Source organism: Neophocaena asiaeorientalis, unplaced genomic scaffold (assembly GCF_003031525.2).
Source record: "Neophocaena asiaeorientalis asiaeorientalis breed wild unplaced genomic scaffold, Neophocaena_asiaeorientalis_V1.1 scaffold14, whole genome shotgun sequence".
NCBI classification, from domain to species: domain Eukaryota; kingdom Metazoa; phylum Chordata; class Mammalia; order Artiodactyla; family Phocoenidae; genus Neophocaena; species Neophocaena asiaeorientalis.
The window spans coordinates 14,175,011-14,201,993 of NW_020175192.1; the positions used below are offsets into that span (position 1 = coordinate 14,175,011).

General features: G+C 36.8%; 1 protein-coding gene and 1 non-coding gene across 2 annotated transcripts in view; one reads left to right on the forward strand and one right to left on the reverse strand.

Moving 5' to 3' along the window:
* The window catches only part of DLC1 (DLC1 Rho GTPase activating protein), a 475,727-nt gene that overhangs the window by 401,825 nt on the left and 46,919 nt on the right, over nt 1-26,983 (reverse strand). The window lies entirely within an intron of this gene.
* Nucleotides 4,444-4,521, forward strand: LOC112413254 (small nucleolar RNA SNORD55/SNORD39). The gene has a single exon (XR_003005930.1). It is a non-coding gene; the product is annotated as a small nucleolar RNA SNORD55/SNORD39 (small nucleolar RNA).

The following is a 26,983-nucleotide window of genomic DNA, read 5'->3' on the forward strand; positions in this document are numbered from 1 at the left end:
CTTCTCTAAGGGATGGCGGAAATTGGTAGGACAAGATACTGTTTCTGGTTTTTGCTTTCATTCTCTGAAGACATTTTTGTGTTTCTTGGTTCCATGTGTGTGTGTGTGTGTGTGTGTGTGTGTGTGTGTGTTTTTCCAGAAACATGTAGCATATTCTTGAGCCAGACCACATGCCTATGAGTCAAAGCTTCAGCCTGCGTTTGTCTTAAACCGTGAAGCTCTGGGTGTAACCTAACAGAACCTGGCAGGTTGTCTGAATAGTTCTTTCACCACTTGACCCAAAATATAGTAAATCAGCTGACATATTGTTCCAATTTTACATTAGTACTCATATTTTAATAAGGAAAGGAAGAGTGTGTTCTATCAAGATTTTCAAATACAAACAAAATCTAGTTTCAGATCCAAACTATTACAGAATTTAATATTGGAGTCACCAAATGTAGTTTGCTTGGTTTTTTTTAACTTTATATGTAAGTATTTTAGCATTTGCTATGGATTGAATTATGTCCCCTTCCCCATTCCAAATACATATTTTGAAGCCCTAACTCTGCAGTGTGATAGTATTTGGAGTTGGGGGCCTTTGGGAGATAATTAGATTTAGATGAAGCCATGAAGGTGGAACCCTTCATGGGCGTAATGATGGGATTAGAAACCTTGTAAAAAGAGGGAGAGACATCAGAGCTCTCTCTCTGCCATGTGAGGACACAGGACACGCAGGAAGTCATCTGCATACCCGATGAGGAAGAAGGCCCTCACCAGGAACCAAATTGTCCAACAACTTGATCTTGGATTTCCAGCCTCCAGAACTATGAGAAATAAATGTCTGTTGTTAAACCATCCAGTCTATCATATATATATATATTTTTTCGCGGTACGCGGGCCTCTCACTGCTGTGGCCTCTCCCGTTGCGGAGCACAGGCTCCAGACGTGCAGGCTCAGTGGCCATGGCTCACGGGCCCAGCCGCTCCGCGGCATCTTCCCGGACCGGGGCACGAACCCGTGTCCCCTGAATCGGCAGGTGGACTCTCAACCACTGTGCCACCAGGGAAGCCCCAGTCTATCATATTTTGTTACAGCAGCCCGAACTAACATAGCATTTTCAAGTTTGGAAGTTTCACTGAGTTGCATTTAAAGTAAAACTTGATACTAGAAACTCAATGTCTATAAGAGGTAGTAGTTGTAGTATTAATGATGGTGGTGTGATGATGGAATTTAATGAATTATCCTTTCTCTCTTGCTAAAATTTCTGGGGGAAAGTCAGTTAAGGTGGGGGTGAAATTTTATTATTCCTTCTAAGTAAATGTTGGCGCTATGAACATTGACCACATGCACCATCCTTAGCTCTGCTATCTCTAAAATGAATTAAAACATTTTGCACCTTTATTTTTAAAAAGACATCCTATATTACAAAGAAAAAAAAACACCATATATTTCTGCTACTTTTAAAAATAGATCCAGTTATAGAACTTCAATTAGGTTAGGTGACTGATCCAGTCACTCAGCCAGTTAGTGACAAGGCTCCCTCCTCCCAGCCCAAGGAAAGTATTTTTAGTCTCAGGGCAGAAGCCTAACTCTAGCCTATGGCATTTTCTCAGAAATATTTTGTCTATGCTCTGAATTCATTAAGGCCTGATTAGAGCTAAAAAAGGCAAAAGATAAATAAATTAAAAAGGATTGGGGCTTCTTTCAAAAGCCAGAAGAGGCTATTTTTCCCTGCTTTCTGCTAACACATCTCTTCCCACGAGGCAATAAGCACTGAACTACATACCGTAGGGTGGAATGGGAATAAGAAAATGAACAGGAGAAGGTTTTTCTGAATATGATTCTCCCAAACTGTCTAAGGGATAGTTTAAGGATGACTTATCTCTCAGCGGCCCTCTCCATCTGTTTCTTTCTTTCTATACTTACATACACTTCAACTTCTCCTAAAACGAGGAAGCCATCATTCAATCCTGTCTTCACTTGGAACTATAATTCCCGACTCTGTTTTTTGTTACTAAAGCTTTGGGAATCGTAACAGATATGCATTGAGTGTTCACTAATTGTCAGATCGTATTCTCAGGACTGTACCGGATTGCTATTTAAACCTGACAACAATCCTAGGAGCTAGGATCTATTAATATGCTCCTTGTATAGATAAGGTAACTGAGGCCGAGGTGTTTAACTAACTTGTCAAAGTTCTCACGTTGGAAAGTGTTGAACTTCAAAGCACAAGCTCTTAACTCCTGCCTTTCCATGTATGTGTTACACTGCTCACCACACTTTCTCACCCTGTTGACCCTTATCCTTCTATTTCTAAACTACTGTGCTTGTCCGTTTACCAAGTTCCTCTCAATATTGGCCTGAAATCTTCCAGTTGTATACATTGAAAGGCACAAGATGAATAGAAAGAATAAATACTTTAAGTGCCAGTTATTTTTAAATCATGTTTGACATTATGACAGCATAATTCTATGTAAAAATTTGGAAATAGTCTGTTGAATAAATGTGAATAAATATTGATAAACTTGGAGTATGCATTAGTTGAAATGCTGTGTGCCATTAATAATGCTTACATTAGAATACTAATTAATTAAGCTGGAGGCAATAAAATCACTATGAAGTAAAAACAAAAACTTTCAAAAATCCATCCATAGAAACACTGAAAAAAATAACAAAAAATATATATTTTTAATAACAAAACCTATTACAGTGAGTAATAGAATCCTGGTGAGATATTTCCGTTTATCTATTTTTTAGTAGGTTCTAAATTTTCCATAGTGAGCACATAATACTTCAATAGTGGAAGGATAAGACACATTTGAAGTGTAGTAGAAATAGTATATGTGCAAGAGCTGAGATATCCTGAGTCTTAGTCAACAAATATCTGTGTGGTTTCAGGTAAATAACTTCTTTGGATATCAGTTTCCTCATTTGTAAGAAGAGCACAAGGGACTAAATATTAATTACAACTCCCATATATCATATTGTAACTTTCACTTACATATACTTTCAAAATCTTTCATATAATCATGAAAAGTAGACAATATTAGCCAACTTTTTCTGAATGAAGAAGTTGAGTTTCTGAGCACTTAAGAAACAAACGGTAGGTGGTGAGGACCAAGAGTCAAAACCATGTATTTCCAAAGAGGATATTTAAAATCTCCTCCATCACAAATATATATATAGAGTGGGGACTACTCTTCGTTGCGGTGCGTGGGGTTCTCATTGCAGTGGCTTCTCTTGTTGCAGAGCACAGGCTCTAGGTGCGCAGGATTCATTTGTTGTGGCACATGGGCTCAGTAGTTGTGGCTCACAGGCTCTAGAGTGCAGCATCAGTAGTTGTGACGCACAGGCTTAGTTGCTCTGCAGCATGTGGGATCTTCCCAGACCAGGGCTCGAACCCATGTCCCCTGTATTGGCAGGCAAATTCTTAACCACTGTGCCACCAGGGAAGTCCCCATCACAAATATTTTATAAACTACATTCATATAGTTCCTATTACTTGTGACCTCCTTTCTTCACGTCATTCTTTCGACTATTACCTCCAAATTCCTTCCAATCTTTTGGGTCTTGTTCAGTGGTTTCTTTCCCATTTATGCTAGCAGTTTCAGAATATATTACCTATTTCTCCAAAAGCCTTTCCTTAATCAGCCTAGCTGACTGTATCTCCTCACCATTTTTGGCACACACACACACACAATGAGGTTGTTGAGACGTTACGTGTCTGTGCCTGCTCTTACTTCATTAATGATAAGGACCATATCTTTTGTTGATACTGTATTTTACTCTTAAACACACACATATGCTTCAACAGTTGCAAATCACTAAATGGGTCAGCACATTGTAACTTGGGTTTTGCAGATTATATCAGTTTGGGGGAAGTCCCTGGAAGGTGGTGTGTGTGTGTGTGTTCTGCAAACGCTGGGTTCCCACATAGTAGGCACCATTTTCCTCCTTTTCTGCTTCAAATGAGGCCACAGGTGACTCTTCGCTCTACAGGTCCTAAGTGGAAGTTAAGGTACTAATCTCCACGTAAGGTGCCACCAGTCCCGCTGATCAGGCAGGGAATATGTTCATGGGCATGTTTATCTGTCACTGTCACAGCCAGCCACTGGCAACCCTCATACCACTGCCTTCTCCCTCTTGGCTGCAAAAACTGTAGAACCAATGCTATCATTATTTTGTACTCCTAGTGTCCTATAGGTAATTTAATTTTTATTAAAATAGTTTTGTTGTTGCATCCCTTCCTGAGTCTTTGGGGTTTGTAATGGAGGAAAATCTATATGACCTTACACCGAACATCACGTCTGCCCCCTGCAACACTGGACCACATTCCTGTAACTGACCTAGTCCTTCTGACTCTCACTCACCTTTCGATAAGTTATAGGAGGTGCCTTATCTCTTCATAATCATTCATTCAACTATTCAACACATAGTTATTGAAAGTTCATTATGTGCCAGTTCGTTATGTGACCAAAGTTTTGGTCACAGATCAAGAATGAGACATGGGGGAGCCAACCTTGGAGAGCTGAGCGTAAAAAATAAAATAAAATAAATTTAAAATAAAATAAAAGAAGAATGAGACAAAGACGCTTCCCCCTTTTGGAGTTTATATTCTAAAGAGAAACACAGATATTAAGCAAGTAACTATATATTAACTGTAAAGATAGCTGCTATTAAAAAACGTCAGAACAAGGGACTAAATAGTAATGTGCCTGTACATGCATGCATGTGTGTGTGTGCGAGTGTGTATATCCATGTGTGTCCCTGCATGTGCCCTATTTTAGATTGGGCTCTAGGAAGAAAGTCCTCTATGAGAAAGTGGCATTTGAATGGAAGTGTGGGGAAGGGGTTTCATTTAAGGGAGAAGCAAACATAAATGTCACAAGCAGGAGTATCTGGATTTCCCTGCAATTCAAGGCAGACATGTCTTAGGCATAAACTGAATCTCCTATTATATATAGTTTACTGGTTTACAAAGAAATGAAATAAGATATCTCAAGAAAATATTTATAAAGGCAAATTTCAACATTTAAATATTAAATTATGTGCCTAAGCAATTATTTGCTTTATAAAGTGAGCCCCAGAGACATAGCTGTTGAAAAGACCCATTTGTCCCTCAAAACTATCAAATCGGTTACAGCAAGATTTAAATGAGGTAGTGGGTATGATTGCTCATAAAACAGACAACACCCCCAAACCAAAAAGCTATACATGGTGATTCAAATATTAGGGATTATTATATAAAAGTGTACTATATTTTGAAGTATATTAACATTTATACAATGTCTATTGATATGTTTAATTCTGTTTATCTGATTAATAGATTTTGACAACCCAACATTTTATATATTCCTTCTCAGCCCAATAGAACCAGCCATATATTTACTGGCAGGTGGAGGTGCAGACCCACATCACTGTTAGCAAGACCCTTCTGAGCCCCTAACCCATCCAGGATGCTACATCCATATTGGATGTTGTACGGAGGTAACAAGTGTGATCCTGGCTCTCAAGTAGCTTATAAATTAGTCTGGGGAAAGGAGATTCCTTTTACCACCAATGACAGTAACAGCAAAGGACAGTAAACAGCCTTTCCCTCCTTATACACCAAAGATACCCAGCTAAGCAAGTTGGATGTCAAGATTAATGAAGAATAAGAGGTACACTTCATACATAACACAGAGGGGAGGCTGACCTGATTCCATAAAGAGGCAAAGGAAGTTAAGAGTTTCCATCTTGAGAGGTGACAAGGTGAAACTGAAGGGAGAGAGGAATTCTAAAGATTATAGGTTATAATCACAGAGAATTACAGAGTTCAAAGCTTTGGTTTAGTGTCATTTAGAGTCATAGTAAGAGGTGTGTGTATTTTTAGGAGTGTTCCGATGAAGGAGGACTGAAAGTCTTAAGGAACAAGCTTCTTCATATTCAGTACTAAACTGGAACTTTATACTAACTATATAAAGCAGCAAAGCAATTACACCCGTGCTTTATTTTTACAGATGATCGGAGGGATTAAGCGCCTTGCTCCCTGGCAGGTGGTTAGTGAGTTACAGGGCAGGAACTCAGTGTAGGAACTCACTAGGTTCCTAGTTTACATTATCCATGGTCACAGTCTCCTTCCACTGTCCCAGGTAGCCTCTTGATTTCAAAATCATGGGCCAGCCTTGCACTATGACCTAGCTTTAAGCCAGTGGTGACTTTTGGAGAAGGTATATTGCATATCCATATGACATGATGACATGTCATATATTTAGAGAATTTTCAGTCTTCTTCATCTTGCTTCTTTGTTAACTATGAAGTATTAGGTCATCTGTGCTTCAAAAATGTCTCAGTGCATCCAGGAATCTGTTCCAAAGTTACCGTATTTTTGGAAAACACGTCATTGTTATGTATTATAAGATGTAATGGAAATTTTATGTTAAAATTCCAAAATCATTAATATCTTTCTTATAAAACAACCATTATACTTTAACAGGATCTATAAAAAATAAGAGTGATGCAATTGATAAAGTGGTTTATTTCTGAATCTTGACGTTTCTGTTTTAAGCACATCAAATATTTAGTAAAAAATCTTAACAGTAAGTAAAAACACACTAGTCTGCTATATATGAACACAAACTTAAGCTAGGAAGGTCTTACTTGTTTTTAGATCAAGAAAACAAAATCAAGGATGATAAAAGCTCTGTTTTTCCATTAACACATCAAGAATCACTTTTTGTAGTTGTGTTCTGGTTCTGTTCTTTATACCCTCCACGAGAAACCGTGACCACATGGTCCATTTAATGTTCACTAGGCTTAATCATTCTAACACATACTGTTGTCAAATAGTATGAATGGCAGCACTGAATCTCATTGATTGTTCTTTTGTCATTTGGAGCATAATAAGCCACTGATAATGTTTGCAAAGCTGAAGATCCCATACTGTTCTGGAAGGGTGGGGGGGAGGGATAGTTAGGGAATGTGAGATTGACATGTACCCACTGCTGTATTTAAAATGGATAACCAACAAGGACCTACTGTATAACACAGGGAACTCTGCTCACTATTATGTAACAACCTAAATGGGAAAAGAATTTGAAAAAGAATAGATACATGTATAATATATGTAGAACTGAATCACTTTACTGTATACCTAAAACTATCACAGCACTGTTAATCAACTATACTCCAGTATAAAATAAAAAGTTAAAAAAATAGTACCAGTTGTTTACACTATAAAACAATATCAAGGTGTTTCCCTGGTGGCGCAGTGGTTGAGAGTCCACCTGCCGATGCAGGGGACGCGGGTTCGTGCCCCAGCCCGGAAAGATCCCACATGCCACAGAGCGGCTGGGCCCGTGAGCCATGGCCGCTGAGCCTGCGCGTCCGGAGCCTGTGCTCCGCAGTGGGAGAGGCCACAGCAGTGAGAGGCCCGTGTACCGCAAAAAAAAAAAAAAAAAAATAATATCAAGTCTTGAACCAAGGTTTTAGTGAAAAAATACACACAGGCTATGGGACTGTGGCCTGTTTAGGCACAAGACTAGTGCAGAGTGAGGGCAACTATGAATGATAATAACAATGACGACAACAGCAGGAAGAAGAATTCATTACTTCTAACAGTAATAGTAGTAACAGCTAACTCTTGAAAGCTTAGTATGTCTCAGGCTCTGAACTAGGCATGTGACATCAAGAACCACATTTAAAGACTCTATGAAGTAGAATAAAAATAATTAATATTATTTTAAAATAATTATTAAATAATTGAATGCTCACTATGTGCCTACGACTTTACAGGATATCTCATTTAATTCTCACAAAACCCTCCGAAGTTCTTTGGGGAAGTAGGCGTTTAAAAAGAGAATCAAGGTGTAACTGACATACAACCTTTATTAGTTTCAGTGGCACAACGTGATGATTTCATATTTGTACACATTGTGAAATGAGCAGCATAATAAGTCTAGTTAACATCTGTCACCACACACAGTTACAAAATTTTTTGTGTGTGTGATGAGAACTTTCATGATTTATTCACTCAGCAACTTTTGAATATGCAATACGGTATTGTCAACTATAGTCTCAAATGCTGGCAAGTGGGAGCAGAAATCATTACTACGGTTCCCTGAGCACGGATGCCACCTTTTCCCTGCAGGTGAGGAAGGGGACTTGCTGAGATCCAATGTGGTTCAAGAGCCCAGAGAAGCCAACGTTTGTAAACACTCTTGTTAATAGGGACACGTTTATGTTGGACAGGCCCTTATGGAATGATGATGCAAATACTGAGCATAAAAGGATAGCAGCACATCAAGAATTAGGGCTTCTAGATCTGGTGAGACCCTGCTCTGCAGATGGCAGATGGTGTCAAGAGCAGCTACGTGCCCTCGTTAGGGATGTTGAATTCAACGGGATATGATGCCAAGTTGCATCTGCTCTCATGCTGGGTGGCCATTTTGCTTCAGAGATGTTTTGAGTGTGTCCTCGACCACTTAAATGAGGAGCTGACTCTAACTGCTTCTACGTGTGATGTATCGATGGATGTGACAATATGCTGTCATTGTTCCAGTGAGTACTTCTGACACACTGCAGCAGGGTGAGGTGAATGTCCCCATTTTACAGATGGAGAATCAGAGGCTTAGTGTCACTCTGTATCTTGTCCAAAGTCATTCAGATGATTAGTTGTAGAGGCAGGCTTCAACCTGAGGATGGCTGACCTCAACTCTTCTCTTATTATCCCCTCACTCTGTGTGAATAAAGTACTGGTTGAGGAAATAGACCCTCCCCTTCACCCCTGCCCCGACTACGTGCATAACAATATTATCGACATTTTTTATTTTGCACACAAGCAATAAGTTCATCTCATAAATTTCTCCTATTTTTACATTTTCCTCTCTTAAAATACATGGCCAATTAAACACTTTTCTTTTTTTTTCTATTTAGTCATTTACGTTCTTTTGTTCTTCATAGGTAAGTCTTTACTCTTAAATCTTTTAAAATATTGTTCTTTTCGGGAGCTTCCCTGGTGGCACAGTGGTTGAGAGACCTCCTGCCGATGCAAGGGACACGGGTTCGTGCCCCGGTCCGGGAAGATCCCACATGCCGCGGAGCGGCTGGGCCCGTGAGCCATGGCCGCTGAGCCTGTGCGTCCGGAGCCTGTGCTCCGCAACAGGAGAGGCCACAGCAGTGAGAGGCCCGCGTACCGCAAAAAAAAAAAACAAAAAAAATTATTCTTTTGAATGATTTCACATCCTACTATTGCATTAATAATGATAAATAATCATTATTTATGTAGCATATTGGTGACATTTAATTATGCTTTTGTTTGCTAGATCTCCTAATTGTGTTTCAGTGAAAGCTCAGATGAGGTTAGAAAGCTGAAAGCTACTTTAAAAATGCACGTTTACTGACCTCCCCCCAATTTATCTCTTGCGGCTGGATGCCTTCTGCCCTTAGCCAGTGACTGATGCAGAGTGGGTGCCCAGAAATGTCTTTCAGGTTAAATATCAAAACCTCTGCAGGTCAGCAAGTTAATAGCTTTTGTTTCTGTTCCTGGAGATGAGGCATTACAGAGTGGGGGCGGGGTGTTTTATAGTAAACATTGAAAGAATATGTGGAGTGAATGATTTCTAAGTAGTGGGGTAGGATGGGGTGATAGGAGAGAAAAAAAGATTTCAGGTCGTGGTGATTTAGAAGGTTGTTTTAATTTTTTTGACCAAAGCTAGGATAAACTAGAAAATCTTTTCCAGTAAAGCAGTGAAGAGAAGGAAGATTAACATTAGCCACAAATACAGTTTTAAAAACTGGAGAGGAGACATGGTTTACAGAGATGTGTGCAAAATCAAATAACAGTGATTAGAGCTTTATAAATCTAGTCACAGAGGACTTGGAATTTTCGATAATCACATAGATTCTGAGAATGTGCTGACCTCAATATATTAGTCCTGATCAAAAGAAGGTATAATGGAATGGCAAGTATGGGATATTGAGAAGCACAGACATCAAAAATAAGTGAACAAATAGGCAGCTGAGAAATAGCAAGAGCTGAGAAGATCTGGTCAAAATTCACTGTGGTCAGTTCTGTCATCCCAGATAAGCATTTCATTACTACCTTAAGGAAGTATTGCTATGATTAAAAACAGTTCTAAACTTAAAGCAACCATTCATATATCCCACTCCACAGAAAAGTTTCAATACTTCTTAGTGCATGACTTTTGTGATCTTTATGAAATCCCAGGTTTAATGAGCCTTTTTAGATATGATTAAAGTGAGGTGATTGAAGTCTGGTACTCAACAGAAAATTCCACTCAACATTCTGAGTCTTGAACTGGATACACTAGAAAAGCACTATCCCTTACAAAGTTTGTCTGGACCAACTTCAGCTTTGGCTGTGTCACACATTTTCTCTATAAGTAGTGTTCAAAAAGCATGCATTCAGCTCAGTCGATCTTTGTTATCACCAAAATGCTTGTTAGGCTTGAAGTACAAAATTAATTATTTCTGAAGTTGGTAATGAGGCTGTTAAGATGAGATAAGAAACCCCAAACAGTTAGTTAATGAAGCCTTGGGACATGACCATCACTCATCTGGGGATTTGTTCAAATAGCCATCTACAAACATGGTTTTGAATGTCAGAATAGACCCTGATCACAGAAGAAAACCAAGACAAAAGAGTTCAGACTATCCTCTCAGGATTTAGCAAAATCTGTGTTATTAGTTTTTATACAATAAATGCAGGATCTTAACTGTTTAGAACTATCACAATTCTCTTTGAGAGACATGGAACTGATACTCCAAATTACTGTGCTATCAAACAAACAATTTAACAGAATAATTTTTTATTATTATCATTATTAGCTTCATTGAGTTATAATTTACATACAATAAAAGTCACCAATTTCAAGTGTACAATTTGATGAGCTTTGATAAATATATAGAGTCCTGTAATCACCAACAAAACCATGCTATGGAGCATCATATTTACACCAGAAATTTCCCTTGTACCCTTTGCAAGAATTCCTTTCTCTTAACCGCTGGGTCTGGCAACCATTAATCTTCCTGGCACTATAGTTTTTATTTTCATATAAGTGAAATCATACATTATATTTTCTTTTGAATCTGACTTTTTCATTTAGGATAATGGTTTTGATATTCATCGAGATCATTGTATGTGGCAGTAATTCAACCCTTTTTTTCTGAGTGGGATTCCACTGTATGGATGTACCACCATTTGTTTATCTAGTCACAAGTTGATGGATATGTGGATTATTTCTAGTTTGGGGTTATAACACATAAAGCTGATACAAACATTCATGGGCAAGTCTTTATGTGGAGATATGTTTTCTTTCTCTTAAGTAAGTACCTAAGAATGGAATTCCTGGGTCACATATTAAGTGTATTTCTAATTATATAAAAAACTGCTGAACTGTTCTCTAGTGTAGCTGAACTTTTTTTTAAAAAAGATTTACAATGTTGTGTTAGTTTCAGGTATACAGCAAAGTGATTCCGTTTATATATACATATATATATATATATTCATATATATATATATACTTTTTCAGATTCCTTCCCCTTATAGGTTATTACAAAATATTGATTATATTTTCCTAGCTGAACTATTTTGATATCCAACAATCTCTTGAAAGTACAGTTGATTTACATCCTAAATACACTTGGTATGGTCAAATTTTAAAATTTTAGTCATTCTTGTGGGTGTGTAGTGGTATCTAATTGTGATATTAGTTTTCATTTTCCAAATAGTGTTGAGAATTTTTTCATGTACTTATTTGATATTTATGTATAGCCTTTGGTGAAGTGTCATTTAAATAGTTTGCCAATTTTTCACTTGGGTTTTTTTTTTTTTTTTTTTTTTTTTTTTTACGCGGAGCACAGGCTCCGGACGCACAGGCCCAGTGGCATGGCTCACGGGCCCAGCCGCTCCGCAGCATGTGGGAACCTCCCGGACCGGGATACGAACCCTTGTCCCCTGCATCGGCAGGCGGACTCTCAACCACTGTGCCACCAGGGAAGCCCTTCACTTGGGTTTTGTTTCCTAATTATTGAGTTGTAAGATCTCTAATATATTCTGAATATGTCTTTTGTCGCTATATATTTTGTTAATATTTTCTCCCAGCCTGTGACTTTCATTTCATTTTCTTAAGAGTGTCTTTTGGTGGGACAAATGTTTTTAATCATGATGAAGTTCATTTTTTTTTCTTTTGTGGTTTGAGATTTTTCTGTCTCATCTAATAAATATTTACATAACTTAAGATCACAAACATTTTCCCCTATGTTTCATTTTAAAAATTTTATAGCTTTAGCATTTATATTTAGGTCAGTGATCTATGTAGAGATAATTATTATATATGTTATGAGTGATCTATGTAGAGATAATTATTGTATATGTTATGAGGCTCATATATATATGAAATATATTTTATAATATATAAATATATACATATATTTTTTGCACATGGATATACAAAATTTTTGTTAACATTTGTTGAAAAGACAATCCTCTAACTACTGAATTGACTTTGTACTTCGGTTGACATTAAATTGATTATGTATGTTTGGACCCCGTTTTGAATTCTCTATTCTGTTCTACTGGTCTATAAGTCTATCTTTTCGACAATACCATACTGTCTTGACTGTTGTAACTTTACAATAAGTCTTTTTTTTTTTTCAGAAATTATTTTGGCTATTTTAGGTCCTTTGAATTTTCACATAATTTTTAGAAACAGTTTATGAATTTCTTCAGAAGAAAGTCTTCTGAAATTTTGATTAGGATTGAGTTGAATCTGTAGATCAATTTGAGGAAAATACACCTTTTAACACTATTGATTTCCAGTCAATAAACAGAGATATCTCTAGATTTATTTAGGTCTTTTTAAACATTCAACAATATTTTCTAGTTTTTGGTTAATAAGTTTTGCATTTTTGGTTAAATTTACTCATAAACATTTTCTATTTTTGATGCTATTCTTAATAGTTTTAATTGTTTGTTGCTAATATATAAAAACACAATTGATTTTTGTATATTGATATTGTAATTTGAGATGTGATTAAATAACTTATTAGATCTAATAGTTTTTCTGTGTGTTTCTTAGAGTTTTCTACCTAGATGATTATGTTGTCTATTAATAAAGACAGTTTTATTCAATACATATTTGTCAAATTTCAGTTATATACTTGTCAAAGGTTTAACAAATACATACTTGTTATGTACTGTAATTTATTGTAATTAATGTCAAAAGAAATTTGTCAAATGTTTATGTAACAAACATATACTTGTGATTTATTATAATTTACTCTAATTATGATATGGTTTTTCTTCTTCTTGACATCATAAATTACACTGATTGATTTATATATGATATATATATGATAGCAAATGTGGTATAATTGTTTGGAGCAAGTTTGGCTATGTGGCAATCCTTACATCGTAGATTAAACACAGTACTTTAGCATGAGAAAATGAAACTTAGTAATAGGTGCAGAGATGGGAGGATCTGAGAGAGACAGCACGAAGGGAGAGATTACAAAAAGCAGACAAAAGAACTGGAAAATGTAGCAGCTGGGGCTGCTCAGTGATTGCATTCTATTGTGCATGATTCATGCCCCTGAGTGTAATCACAGAATTTTAGCACAGTCTAATAGCCTATGTTCTAAGACGATGAAATGGAGTCATTAAAAATAAGTTAAGTCTGATCAGTATATTCTGTTCAGCAAGGCATAGAAATGTACAATCCATTTTAAAAAGCTGTCCGTTAAAATAGTTAAAAATATTTTGGCACTTTTTGGAGTAAGCTTTATTTCTCTTGGGAAACTCACTTGGAAGATACACTTCAACATCTCTTTGTTCAGTAACGCTGCTCAAATGAGGAGTTTGGTATATCCCGGAGCAGTCACCACCACGTAAGGGTCACACAGTCTGTACAGTGCCAAACTAAGGGGGCGCTCTTCACATAAACGTCAAGTTTAATAGTACTCCCTCTCTGGAGTTGTGCGGTATTGCAGTCCTGTTTACAAAGGCTGGGATTTTATGTTTCTGTTTTGTTCCCTGTCAATATCCCCAGTGCTAGGACATAGTGCATGGTACATAGTAGGTACATAATAGCATTTTAAAAAGTTAATTATGGATGAATGCAAACGTAACTAAATTAAAACTGTAACATTTAGAAACAGAATATTTGAAGAACTATTTATCAGAAAAACGAATAATTAATTAGATGCCCATTTATTAGACGGCCAAAACATTCAGGACATCCTATTTAAATGAGAGCAGAACATGTGATTGAAAGGTAACAAAGAGGTGTCTATAAAGGATAGGAAAGAACTGGGAAAGCTTCAACTTCATGAATATCTTGGATGAAAGCTTGGGGCTTTCCTCTAAGTCACCTTTGCCTGCCAGGGTTTGCAGTGTCTTTCCTGGCCAAAAGTGGGGCCCAAGGTGGCTTCCTGCACTCCCAGGATTGGATCATGGTGCATCGCATGGACAAGGTTTACCCTTCTCATTCTCTGCTCTTAAAATCTCAGTCTGTTGTAAATTGATTCTGTGGTGGTGGTGAACTCTGCTTAATTTACTCTGTCAGTTCTAGTTTCCTACCATATATGTAGAGCATTTAGACAGATGATGTTACTAATGATGACAACACATTGAATTTGGAATCTGGAGATGAAAATTCTACATCTGGCTAAACCATCTATGCTAAGATAAATGATATTATATTTGGGGGAAAAAAAACCTTTGTATTTGTCTGGTATCTTTTATTTATCTACAAGGTTAGTAAAACTTCAGCATTATTATACTATTATGGATAACAGTTAAGCAATTTGGAATCCAGTATTTCCATACTGCATGATGAATAAAATGGTACAAACTCTGTTAGACATATTAAAAGTTAACCATTTTTGCAACTTTAAGTTTATAGATTTTTTTTTTAAGGGCACGTTGGGATACCAGCCAAGCACAAGTGTTCATACATAGTCATTAGATGTGTGCATTGGCTTAAAAGATATGTTGAAGAGAATAGGAGAGCAGACTAAGAAAACATTTTTTATGGCATCTTGGAATTCTTATCTATTATAAAGTCAAAAATAGTTTTGAAAATCCTATAAAGGATATGCTATTTATAGGGCCCATGGTCATCTTGTCAGATGTAATGGTTTTCTCATATTGGTCATTAATCTTTACTTCAGCAATAATCACAGACCACCATAAATTCTAAATACCCATGGAATCTCATGGTCTGAAATTATTCTGCACTTTAATGCCCAAGCATTAAAAATAGACCAAGAATTTGAGAATATGTTTTCTTTTAATCATTTGCAATGTAAAATGCTTATGAATCTCAATCTTGAAGAACTATTTTAATATGATGAAATACTTTGGAACACTTTAAAAAGCCATAACAGGGTTGAATTACATCCTTTATATTGGAATCAACAGAGGAACTTTTTAAAAAGCCATATTTAGCTGCGAAGTTTTGCAAGATTATGTTCAAGGTGCAACTTGAAATCACCTTCCAAATGTCTCATTTATGGAATATGACTAGTCCATCCATGAATCACCAGCATGTCATTTGCTTCCGCATTGAAGTTTCATGCAAACTAAGGAAATACCAGAGCCCTCTGTTCTCTTGGGTCTTTTATTACAGGATCCACTCAGTCTGTACTGCCTTTTGATAATGAAAGCCAGCATTAGGAGATAGGCCGTGCTTCCAATGGGGTCAACATCTTAGTAATTGGCCCTAATTACTCTGGAATATTACATCCCAGGTTTAGGCTTCTTTCCATCGTCCATATTTTATTCATCAATCATGGTTTTCTGTCATAACTTGGCAAAAGTCTCTAGAATGCTGTATATTGTTAAAACAATCCTACATTTCCTGAAATAGACATTCTATGTGTCCAAGAGTGAAGAAATCTTTGGAGAAGTTCTTGCTTCTTGACTTAAGTATAAAAAAATACTCAATAATAATCATGTGTTAAATGTCTATGACAAATAATTCCTTAAAATCTTTGGACGAATCAACTACTTTTATTGCATGTGACTGTTCAATAAAATAATGAGGGAAATTTCACATTATCTGACAGAAAGCTGATGATATAATGAAAGTACAGTATTACCTTATATCAAAAGCAGTTTAATTGGGAAATAATATTTTCAACTCAAAACTTATAATAAACAACCAAACTGATTTTTTATAGCCTTCTGGAAATTCTTGATAATTATTATTGATCTTTCCCTAGTAAGTCACATTGATTGAAGAAGAAAATCGATACATCTGTCTTTGACACAGCAGAACGGTAACCATAGATATCACTCTCTTGACTAACACTCTTCAGGCCCCAGGGAAATACTTCTCTCCATCTCTTTTTCTCTGTCTGAAAAAGAAAGGTGGGTACATCCTATTGCCCTGAATGTTGTAAAGGTTTATGGGTTTTGTCTCTGCTGGCAACAGAGACAGACATGGCTCATGAATTAAGAGGGCATATTTGTTGAGGTTGGAAAATACAGCAGACTTTATGTGTTTGGTAGCTTGACTTACAGCTTAAATGTTTAGCCTCAATTTGTATTCTCATCTGCCTCAAGTCCCACCTTCATATATCTGACTCCTCCTCTCTTGCTAATTTCTTCTCTCAGCGCCTGTCTCTCTAAACACTTTATCTAGTCATTTTGAAATACCTGCCATTTCTTAAAACACCTTTATCTCTCACTCACTTTTCACTGGTTGTTCCCTTTCTTGGAACCTCTCTTCCTTCCTTGTCTTCTGGATGAAATTTTTTCATCTTCAAGAATCTATTCAGGTGTTAACACTGCTTTGAAATTTTCTCAAGAACCCCACACTTCACCATAGATTGATCTAAAATAGCACTTAAAATATGAAATACTAACATTAAGTGCTAATATTAAGTTCTGAAATGTTAAGTGCTTATATATATATGAGGCTAATATATTAGGTGTGGTGCCGAGCACAGAGCAAGAACTCAATATGTTTGCTGTTGTTTTTATTAGTTCTTTTTGTTACATTTAATTACCCTCTCCTTACCCTCATCTCACCCGCCCCGCATACCAGATTAGCTAACACTATGTATGTTTCCATAGCATTCTGTACTCCAATATCGGCAGATTTTAACACTCACACACTCAACTAATACTTGTCTTTCTGTGTATGTCTCATTCATTCTTGTAAACCAAGCATCCACTATCAAACTGAATTAACAAATTAGTTTCCAGAGGGAAAAATAGGAGATGAGATTTGCAGAGACATGTAAGGGTCTGGAATATAGAAGTAGACATAAGGACGATGCATAACATTACGGGATTTTGAAAGAAAATTAAAAAGCTATGAGGAATATAAAATAAATATTTACAAAAGTAAAAGAAGGGACATTTGAGGCATTTTCTTAGATGCACCCAAGAGGTTATTCATCTGAAAATGGTAGAGAATTGTTAGATTAATGAGTTTACTCCCTCATCCTTTTACTCCAGTTCCATTAGAGCTACTCAGCTGCCTTACATCAACTGCCAAGACTTCTTCTTCAAAGTCAGTGTGCCTTGTTTATAGCTTCTTCAAGGAAAAAACTCTCAGTTAAGCCTGAGATAATTCTTTTTATTGTCATCATCTGGCATTTAACAGGTGCTTAACAAATAGTGTCAAGTATTGACCTTAAGAACAATAATATAACTGTAAAAATATGCATACACATGACCACTTCTGGAAAAAGAAGTTTGATATAAAAATTGTAATGGAGGTTCAGAAAACTATTCTTACCCTGGTCAGCTCTCATATGGAGTTAGCAATACAGTGGCTTTAGTTGACTGCATATCTTAAGAGCACACCACCTCTTAATAGCATAGAAATATGATCTACTTCTATGACAACATATCAATAAACAAGATAGCTGGTAATCAATGTAATCTAGTTTCTATGGATTGGTATTGTTGATTTTCTTTTAGCTGAGTCGAAAATTATTTCAAAAACTCTCTGTAGAGCACTAGGTGAGATAAGCAAATTTAACCGTTTTAACCCTACAATATCTTTTCCACTATCTGTGCTTCTACATTTTCATAAGATATCCCAGTGAAATTCCACAGAAACATTGCTGCGTAGCTAATACTCACAGCATAACTCACGTATGTGACACAACTAGTCTAAAAAAGGCTAATACAGTAAACAGCAGAGGAATTAATTTTTAAGCCATGTTAAAGATGTGGCAGAAAAAAACATCTGGAAAAGAACAGGTTGATTGAAATAGGCCTGCATGGTTTCAGAAATGGAAGATCATATTAAACTAATCTCCAAAAGAACTCTGAGAGTATTACTGCCAAAATAGACAAAGGCAGTTCAAGGATGTAATACATTTCGATTTTCAAGGATCATATGCAAATGCTGGAGCTTGAAGGGTCAGTCTAGCAATGCGTTATCCTTTTATCCTTCCCATTGTTTTCAAAGATGGTGATCTGGCTTGTTTTAGAGATACATAGGAACAGGCAGAAACATTCACATTCATTAGGAAGTATTTATTGTTCTTACTATGTGCCAGGCCAGTTCTGATATTAGAGAAACTAGTGGTGTATCTTCATCCTTGAGATTCCAGAGCCCGGTCTGAGAGCCAGGCAACTATCTTAACCACACAAGAGAAAGAGACACTAACCCAGGCAGATTTTACATGATCTGCTTGAGATGTTTAAGGGAAATCTGAATTTTAAAATTCAAGCTGAGGATAATCCTCATTCCCATCCAATGGTGATGAAATAGACAGGGAGGCATATGGTTTTCTGCAGAAGTACTTTGTAAAAATAGAAAAGAAATGATATAAACAGAATCTTAAAACAAAATATCATTATGTACATTCTTTTAGTTATTTCTAAAGCAGCTTTGACTCTTTTAAAATAAGCTTAAACCCTATTGAATAGATAAACCATTTAATCAGATTGGTGACTACACTTATCCCTTGAATCTAGCTACATGTTTTATGTTTAATCATGGAATCATAAGCTAGAAAGAATCACGGACAACTCCAGTTCAGAGATTCTTGAAGTGTGTTTTATAATACAAAATAAAAGTTTTTGCAGTCAAATAGAATACAGTCAAATAGAAATCAATGGGCTAAATGAAGTTAAATGGGTTTTTCTCCTAAAAGAATTTTCAGTGAATTTACTCTACCAATGTGTATTGTTTTTTCCACTAAAAGATAGCACAGTTTATAGTATTTTCCAAACTACCCTGAACACACACACACCCACACACTGTCCAAGAACACTTCATGGGAATATGCTTTGGAAAATATTGCCTTTGCCCAAGTCCCTTAATTTGCAAAGACAGAATTCAGATTCAGTGGGTGAAGTGATTTACACAATCCAAAATCAGTTATAGTGAGCCAAGACTAAGAATCTCACTTTTAGATTTTCATTTAGCCCTCATTCTTTTAAACCACTGTCTTCAATTTGCATACACATATCTCTCAGAGCACTTAAGGATTTTCCTGACATATGTAGGCATAGGTAGTTGTAAGAGAATCTAGTTCCATATCTGTTTCTTAAAATTGATTTGTTTTAAGGACAAGTCTGTAGGTTGATCGTAGGGGCAGGTTGCTCTTACCTTTCCTATATCATCTTCCAAGATAGCCCTTTTATTATTTGATACATTGGGAAAAATTATTTACTTTTATGGAAAAGCAGTACGTTTTTAAAATTAAAACCACTTGGTTTTAATTTAAATTAAATTAAAATCTAATTTAAAATTAAAACCACTGTATTTAAAATTACAACACTCTTCAGAACTTCCTCATGCTCCTAAAGTAACGTACTTAGTGTTATACTTATTACGATTCTCCCCACACTAGAATATAAACTCTGTGAGGACAGGCTTTCTTGTGTGTTTTATTTGCTATGGTATTCCAAATGGGAAAAAAAGGTGTGTTTGGAAAAATACAGTATGTACATACCAGCTTTGGAAAAATGAGGACATTATGAAGTGGGATGGGAATGAAGAAGTGGCTTTACTTTTATTATTTTTAATGTGTTGTTTTTAATAATAAAGGTCCCAACTATGGTAAGGATTTATTCCTATAACATATTAATGGTGGGTACAAGGGTTTTAGTTGTATTTTTCCTCTGAAATTTTTGAATGTTTAAAATATTTTATAATGTTTTAAACAAAAACAGTTTACTGAGAAAGAAGGAGGGGGCACATCAGAGCTGTAGTTATGAATGGCTGGAGCATGGGTGGGGGAGAGGGAGAGATGGCAGAAGGAGAGAAAAGAAAGACACTGGCCAGGTATACGGTAGTAACGGTGGCACTAAGTGTGACTATTTTATGAAGGGATAGTTAGAACAAGCATCATAGCGAAGTGCTTCTCAACCTTAACCTGCATGGGAATCACAGAGAGATTTGTTTTAATATGCAAATTCCAGTTCAGTTGGTCTGGGGGGAGCTGTGGTTCTGACCTTGTAAGACTGCCCCAGGTGATGCCCAACACTGGTCCTAGAGCACTGGTAACAAGGTGCTGTAGTGTGGGATCTCTAACTTGGCTGCACACTGGAATCTCCTGGAGAGTTGTAGAAAATACTGATGTCTGGGTCCAACCCCTAAGATTCTGATTTAATTGGCATCGATTGTGGGCTGGCCACCCCCCAAGAAGTTATTTTAAAGTGCAGCAGACTTTGAGAGCTACTCTAAGGGGTCTAGGTCAGGTGCCTTCCTGCTGCATTGCCTCCTATGAGACTCCTTCGAGATGCCTGCTTCCTGCTCTCTCCTGGGGGGTTTTGGGGCAGAGGTCACTAGACTGTACCAATTGATGCTGCTGCCCAGGCAAGGCCATGTGCCAGAGATTAGAACACAAATGCAGGCCTATGCTAGACACCTGATGGGTGTGCATTTTCCTGAAGAAGGCCTGACGAGTCAATTATTTCAAGAACCTAAATCACCTTTATATACAATGCAACTGTAGGGAAAACATATGCCTACTTCAGAGAAGAAAGCTATCAGAGATGCTGCTGACTTGCCAGAACTGTTGCCAGGCTATCAAATCAATTATTTAATCATTTCATTTATTTATTATTTTCCAAATGTATTGACGATTGGAAATGTGCAAAGCACGTAATTTAATGATGGGGAAGACAGACTTTTCCCAGGCCTGGTAGGGCTTACAGGCTATTAGTTATGAAGGACAGTAAACAACTTATTACCCAACTGTGAACTTATTGATAAGGTGGTAATTGTTCTATGCACATTCTGGGTACTGAAAGCATGAGCAGTAGGGGATGAGGGAACTGCTTGTCTGAAAAAATGATAGGTAAGCTGAGGCCTGAAGGATGAGTGGTCATCAGTTAGGAGAACTGGATAGGAGGCGGGGGTAAGTAGCTGCTGAATACTAAGTGTTACTTTATTTCTCAGGAGACTTTTCAGCTGCTTAAACAATTTCCTTTCTCTTTCTTCCTCAAGTGTTTTTTTTTTTCCACATTACTTCTTGTTTAATTTAATTTTTATTTCTTATCAGAGTAAATTTGATTACAATGTTTTGTTTGTCCTAGGTGTACAGAATCTGGTTCATTAGATACATGTACATATATCTAATCAGGTTTAGGTTCTTTCCCATGTTGGTCATTACAGAGCATTGAGTAGACCTCTCTTGGCAACCAGTAGGTCCTTCTTGATTATATATTTTATATGTATTATTAAATGTATGTAAACCCCACCATCCTAATTTTTCCATTCCTTTCACCTTTTTCTAAGTCTGTATGGGTCTTTCTTTGTGGAAATATGTTCATGGGTATCAATTTTTAGGTAACACCAGTAAATGATATCATCGGATATTTATCTTTCTCTTTCTGAATTACTTTACGTAGTGTGATTATCTCTAGGCTCATTTGTGGTGCTGCAAAAGACATTGTTTCATCTTTTCCATGGCTAATATTCCATTGTGTACATGTACTACTTCTTTGCCCATTCATCTGTAGATGGACATTTTGGTAGCATCCATGCCGGGCTATTGTAAATATCACTGCAGTGCTCATTTGGGTGCCTGTGTCTTTCTGAATTCTGGTCTTCTTGGGTTATAGGCCAACTAGTGGTTCGACAGGTGAATATGGTAGCTCAACTGTTACATTTTAAAGGCACCTTCATTCTGTTCTGATTAGTGGCTCTTACCAGTTTACATCGAAGCAAAAGCATAGGAGGGTACCCATTCTCGGACACCCAATCAGCATTTATTGTTTGCAGATATTTTTTTCTGATGGCCACTCAGACTAGTGTGAGGTGATACATTTTGTACTTTAAATTTGCATGTCTCTAATAATTCTTGATATTTTTTCATGTCCTTTTTATTTTATCTATTTTTTATTTTCATTATTTTTAACATCTTTATTGGAGTATAATTCCTTTACAATGGTGTGTTAGTTTCTGCTTTATAACAAAGTGAATCAGTTATACATATATCCCCATATCTCTTCCCTCTTGCGTCTCCCTCCTTCCCATCCTCCCTATCCAACCCCTCTAGGTGGTCACAAAGCACCAAGCTGATCTCCCTGTGCTATGCAGCTGCTTCCCACTAGCTATCTATTTTACATTTGGTAGTGTATATATGTCCATGCCACTCTTTCACTTTGTTCCAGCTTACCCTTCCCCCTCCCCGTATCCTCAAGTCCATTCTCTAGTAGGTCTGCATCTTTATTTCCCGCCTTGCCCCTAGGTTCTTCATGACCATTTTGTTTGTTTTTTAGATTCCATATATATGTGTTAGCATACGGTATTTGTTTTTCTCTTTCTGACTTACTTCACTCTGTATGAGAGACTCTAGATCCATCCACCTCACTTCAAATGACTCAATTTTGTATCCTTTTATGGCTGAGTAATATTCCATTGTATATATGTGCCACATCTTCTTTATCCATTCATCTGTTGATGGACACTCTGGGTTGCTTCCACATCCTGCCTATTGTAAATAGAGCTGAAATGAACATTGTGGTACATGACTCTTTATGAAGTATGGTTTTCTCAGGGTATATGCCCAGTAGTGGGATTCCTGGGTCGTATGGTAGTTCTATTTGTAGTTTTTTAAGGAACCTCCATACTGTTCTCCATAGTGGCTGTATCAATTTATATTCCCACCAACAGTGCAAGAGGGTTCCCTTTTCTCCACACTCTCTCCAGCATTTATTGTTTGTAGATTTTTTGATGATGGCCATTCTGACTGGTGTGAGATAATATCTCATTGTAGTTTTGATTTGTATTTCTCTAATGATTAATGATGTTGAGCATTCTTTCATGTGTTTGTTGGCAATCTGTATATCTTCTCTGGAGAAATGTCTATTTAGGTCTTCAGCCCATTTTTGGATTGGGTTGTTTGTTTTTTTGATATTGAGCTGCATGAGCTGCTTATAAATTTTGGAGATTAATCCTTTGTCAGTTGCTTCATTTGCAAATATTTCCTCCCATTCTGAGAGGTGTCTTTTCGTCTTGTTTATGATTTCCTTTGCTGTGCAAAACCTTTTAAGTTTCATTAGGTCCCATTTGTTTATATTTCCATTTCTCTATGAGGTGGGTCAAAAAGGATCTTGCTGTGATTTATGTCATAGAGTGTTCTGCCTATGTTTTCCTCTAAGAGTTTGATAGTGTCTCGCCTTACATTTAGGTCTTTAATCCATTTTGAGTTTATTTTTGTGTATGGTGTTAGGGAGTGTTCTAATTTCATTCTTTTACATGTAGCTGTCTAGTTTTCCCAGCACCACTTATTGAAGAAGCTGTCTTTTCTCCATTGTATATCCTTGCCTCCTTTATCAAAGATAAGGTGACCATATGTATGTGGGTTTATCTCTGGGCTTTCTATCCTGTTCCATTGATCTATATTTCTGTTTCAGTGCCAGTACCATACTATATTGATTACTGTAGCTTTGTAGTATAGTCTGAAGTCTCAGAGCCTGATTCCTCCAGCTCTGTTTTTCCTTCTCAGGATTATTTTTGTTATTCGAGGTCTTTTGTGTTTCCACACAAATCGTGAAATTTTTTGTTCTAATTCTGTGAAAAATGCCATTGGTAGTTTGATAGGAATTGCATTGAATCTGTAGATGGCTTTGGGTAGTATAGTCATTTTGACAATGTTTATTCTTCAAATCCAAGAACATGGTGTATCTCTCCATCCATTTGTATCATCTTTAATTTCTTTCATCACTGTCTTTTAATTTTCTGCGTACAGGTCTTTTGTCTCCTTAGATAGGTTTATTCCTAGATATTTTATTCTTTTTGTTGCAATGGTAAATGGGAGTGTTTTCTTAATTTCACTTTTAAATTTTTCATCATTAGCATATAGGAATGCAAGAGATTTCTGTGCATTAATTTGTATCCTGCTACTTTACCAAATTCATTGATTAGCTCTAGTAGTTTTATGGTAGCATCTTTAGGATTCTCTATGTGTAGTATCATGTCATCTGCAAACTGACCGTTTTACTTCTTCTTTTCCCATTTGGATTCCTTTTATTTCTTTTCCATCTCTGATTGCTGTGGCTAAAACTTCCAAAACTATGTTGAATAATAGTGCTGAGAGTGGGCAACCTTGTCTTGTTCCTGATCTTAGTGGAAATGGTTTCAGTTTTTCACCATTGAGAATGATGTTGGCTGTGGGTTTGTCATATATGACCTTTATTATGTTGAGGTAAGTTCCCTCTATGCCTACTTTCTGGAGAGTTTTTATCATAAATGGGTGTTGAATTTTGTTGAAAGCTTTTTCTGCATCCATTGAGATGATCATTTGGTTTTTCTCCTTCAATCTGTTAATATTGTTTCTCACATTGATTGATTTGCATATATTGAAGAATCCTTGCATCCCTGGGATAAGCCCCACTTGATCATGGTGTATTATCCTTTTACTGTGCTGTTGGATTCTGTTTGCTAGTATTTTGTTGAGGATTTTTTCATCTATGTTCATCAGTGATATTGGCCTGTAGTTTTCTTTCTTTGTGACATCTTTGTCTGGTTTTGGTATCAGGGTGATGGTGGCCTCTTAGAATGAGTTTGGGAGTGTTCCTCCCTATGCTATATTTTGGAAGAGCTTGAGAAGGATAGGTGTTAGCTCTTCTCTAAATGTTTGATAGAATTCGCCTGTGAAGCCATCTGGTCCTGGGCTTTTGTTTGTTGGAAGATTTTTAATCACAGTTTACATTTCAGTGCTTGTGATTAGTCTGTTCATATTTTCTGTTTCTTCCTGATTCAGTCTCGGAAGGTTGTGCATTTCTAAGAATTTGTCCATTTCTTCCAGGTTGTCCATTTTATTGGCATAGAGTTGCTTGTAGTAATCTCTCATGATCTTTTGTATTTCTGCAGTGTCATTTTTTTCTCCTTTTTCATTTCTAATTCTATTGATTTGAGTCTTCTCCCTTTTTTCTTGATGAGTGTGGCTAATGGTTTATCAATTTTGTTTATCTTCTCAAAGAACCAGCCTTTAGTTTTATTGATCTTTGTCATCGTTTCCTTCATTTCTTTTTCATTTATTTCTGATCTGATCTTTATGATTTCTTTCCTTCTGCTAACTTTGGGTTTTTTTGTTCCTCTTTCTCTAATTACTTTAGGTGTAATGTTAGGTTGTTTATTTGAGATGTTTCTTGTTTCTTAAGGTAGGATTGTATTGCTATAAACTTACCTCTTATAACTGCTTTTACTGCATCCCATAGGTTATGGGTTGTCGTGTTTTCATTATCATTTGTTTCTAGGTATTTTTTGATTTCCTCTTTGATTTCTCCAGTGACTTATTGGTTATTAAGTAGTGTATTGTTTAGCCTCCATTTGTTTGTATTTTTTACATATTTTTTCCTGTAATTGATATCTAGTCTCATAGCGTTGTGGTTGGAAAAGATACTTGATACGATTTCAATTTTCTTAAATTTACCAAGGCTTGATTTGTGACTCAAGTTATGATCTATCCTGGAGAATGTTCCATGAGCAGTTGAGAAAAAAGTGTATTCTGTTGTTTTTGGTTGGAATGTCCTATAAATATCAAGTAAGTCCATCTTGTTTAATGTATCATTTAAAACTTGTGTTTCCTTATTTATTTTCATTTTGGATAATCTGTCCATTGGTGAAAATGGGGTGTTAAAGTCCCCTACTATGATTGTGTTCTTGTCAATTTCCCCTTCTATGGCTGTTAGCATTTGACTTATGCATTGAGGTGCTCCTATCTTAGGTGCATAAATATTTACAATTGTTATATCTTCTTCTTGGATTGATCCCTTAATCATTATGTAGTGTCCTTGTCTCTTGTAATACTCTTTGTTTTAAAGTCTATTTTGTCTGACATGAGAATTGCTACTCCAGCTTTCTTCTGATTTCCATTTGCATGGAATATCTTTTTCCATCCCCTCACTTTCAGTCTGTATGTGTCCCTAGGTCTGAAGTGGGTCTCCTGTAGACAGCATATATACAGGTCTCGTTTTTGTATCCATTCAGCCAGTCTATGTCTTTTGGTTGAAGCATTTAATCCTTTTACATTTAAGGTAATTATTATTATTATTTTTTGCAGTATGCGGGCCTCTCACTGCTGCGGCCCCTCCTGCTGCGGAGCACAGGCTCTGGATGCGCAGGCCCAGTGGCCACGGCCCACAGGCCCAGCCACCCCGCAGCACGTGGGACCCTCCTGGACCGTGGCATGAACCCACGTCTCCTGAACTGGCAGGCGGACCCCCAACCACTTAGCCACCAGGGAAGCCCTAAGGTAATTATTGATATGTATGTTCCTATTACCATTTTCTTAATTGTTTGGGGTTTGTCATTGTAGGTCTTTTCCTTCTCTTGTGTTTCCTGCCTAGAGAAGTTCCTTTAGCATTTGTTGTAAAGCTGGTTTGGTGGTGCTGAATTCTCTTAGCTTTTGCTTGTCTGTAAAGCTTTTGAATCTCCATGGAATCTGAATGAGATCCTTGTCGGGTAGAGTAATCTTGCTTGTAGGTTCTTCCCTTTCATCACTTTAAGTGTGTCCTGCCATTCCTTTCTGGCTTGCAGAGTTTCTGCTGAAAGATCAGCTGTTAACCTTATGG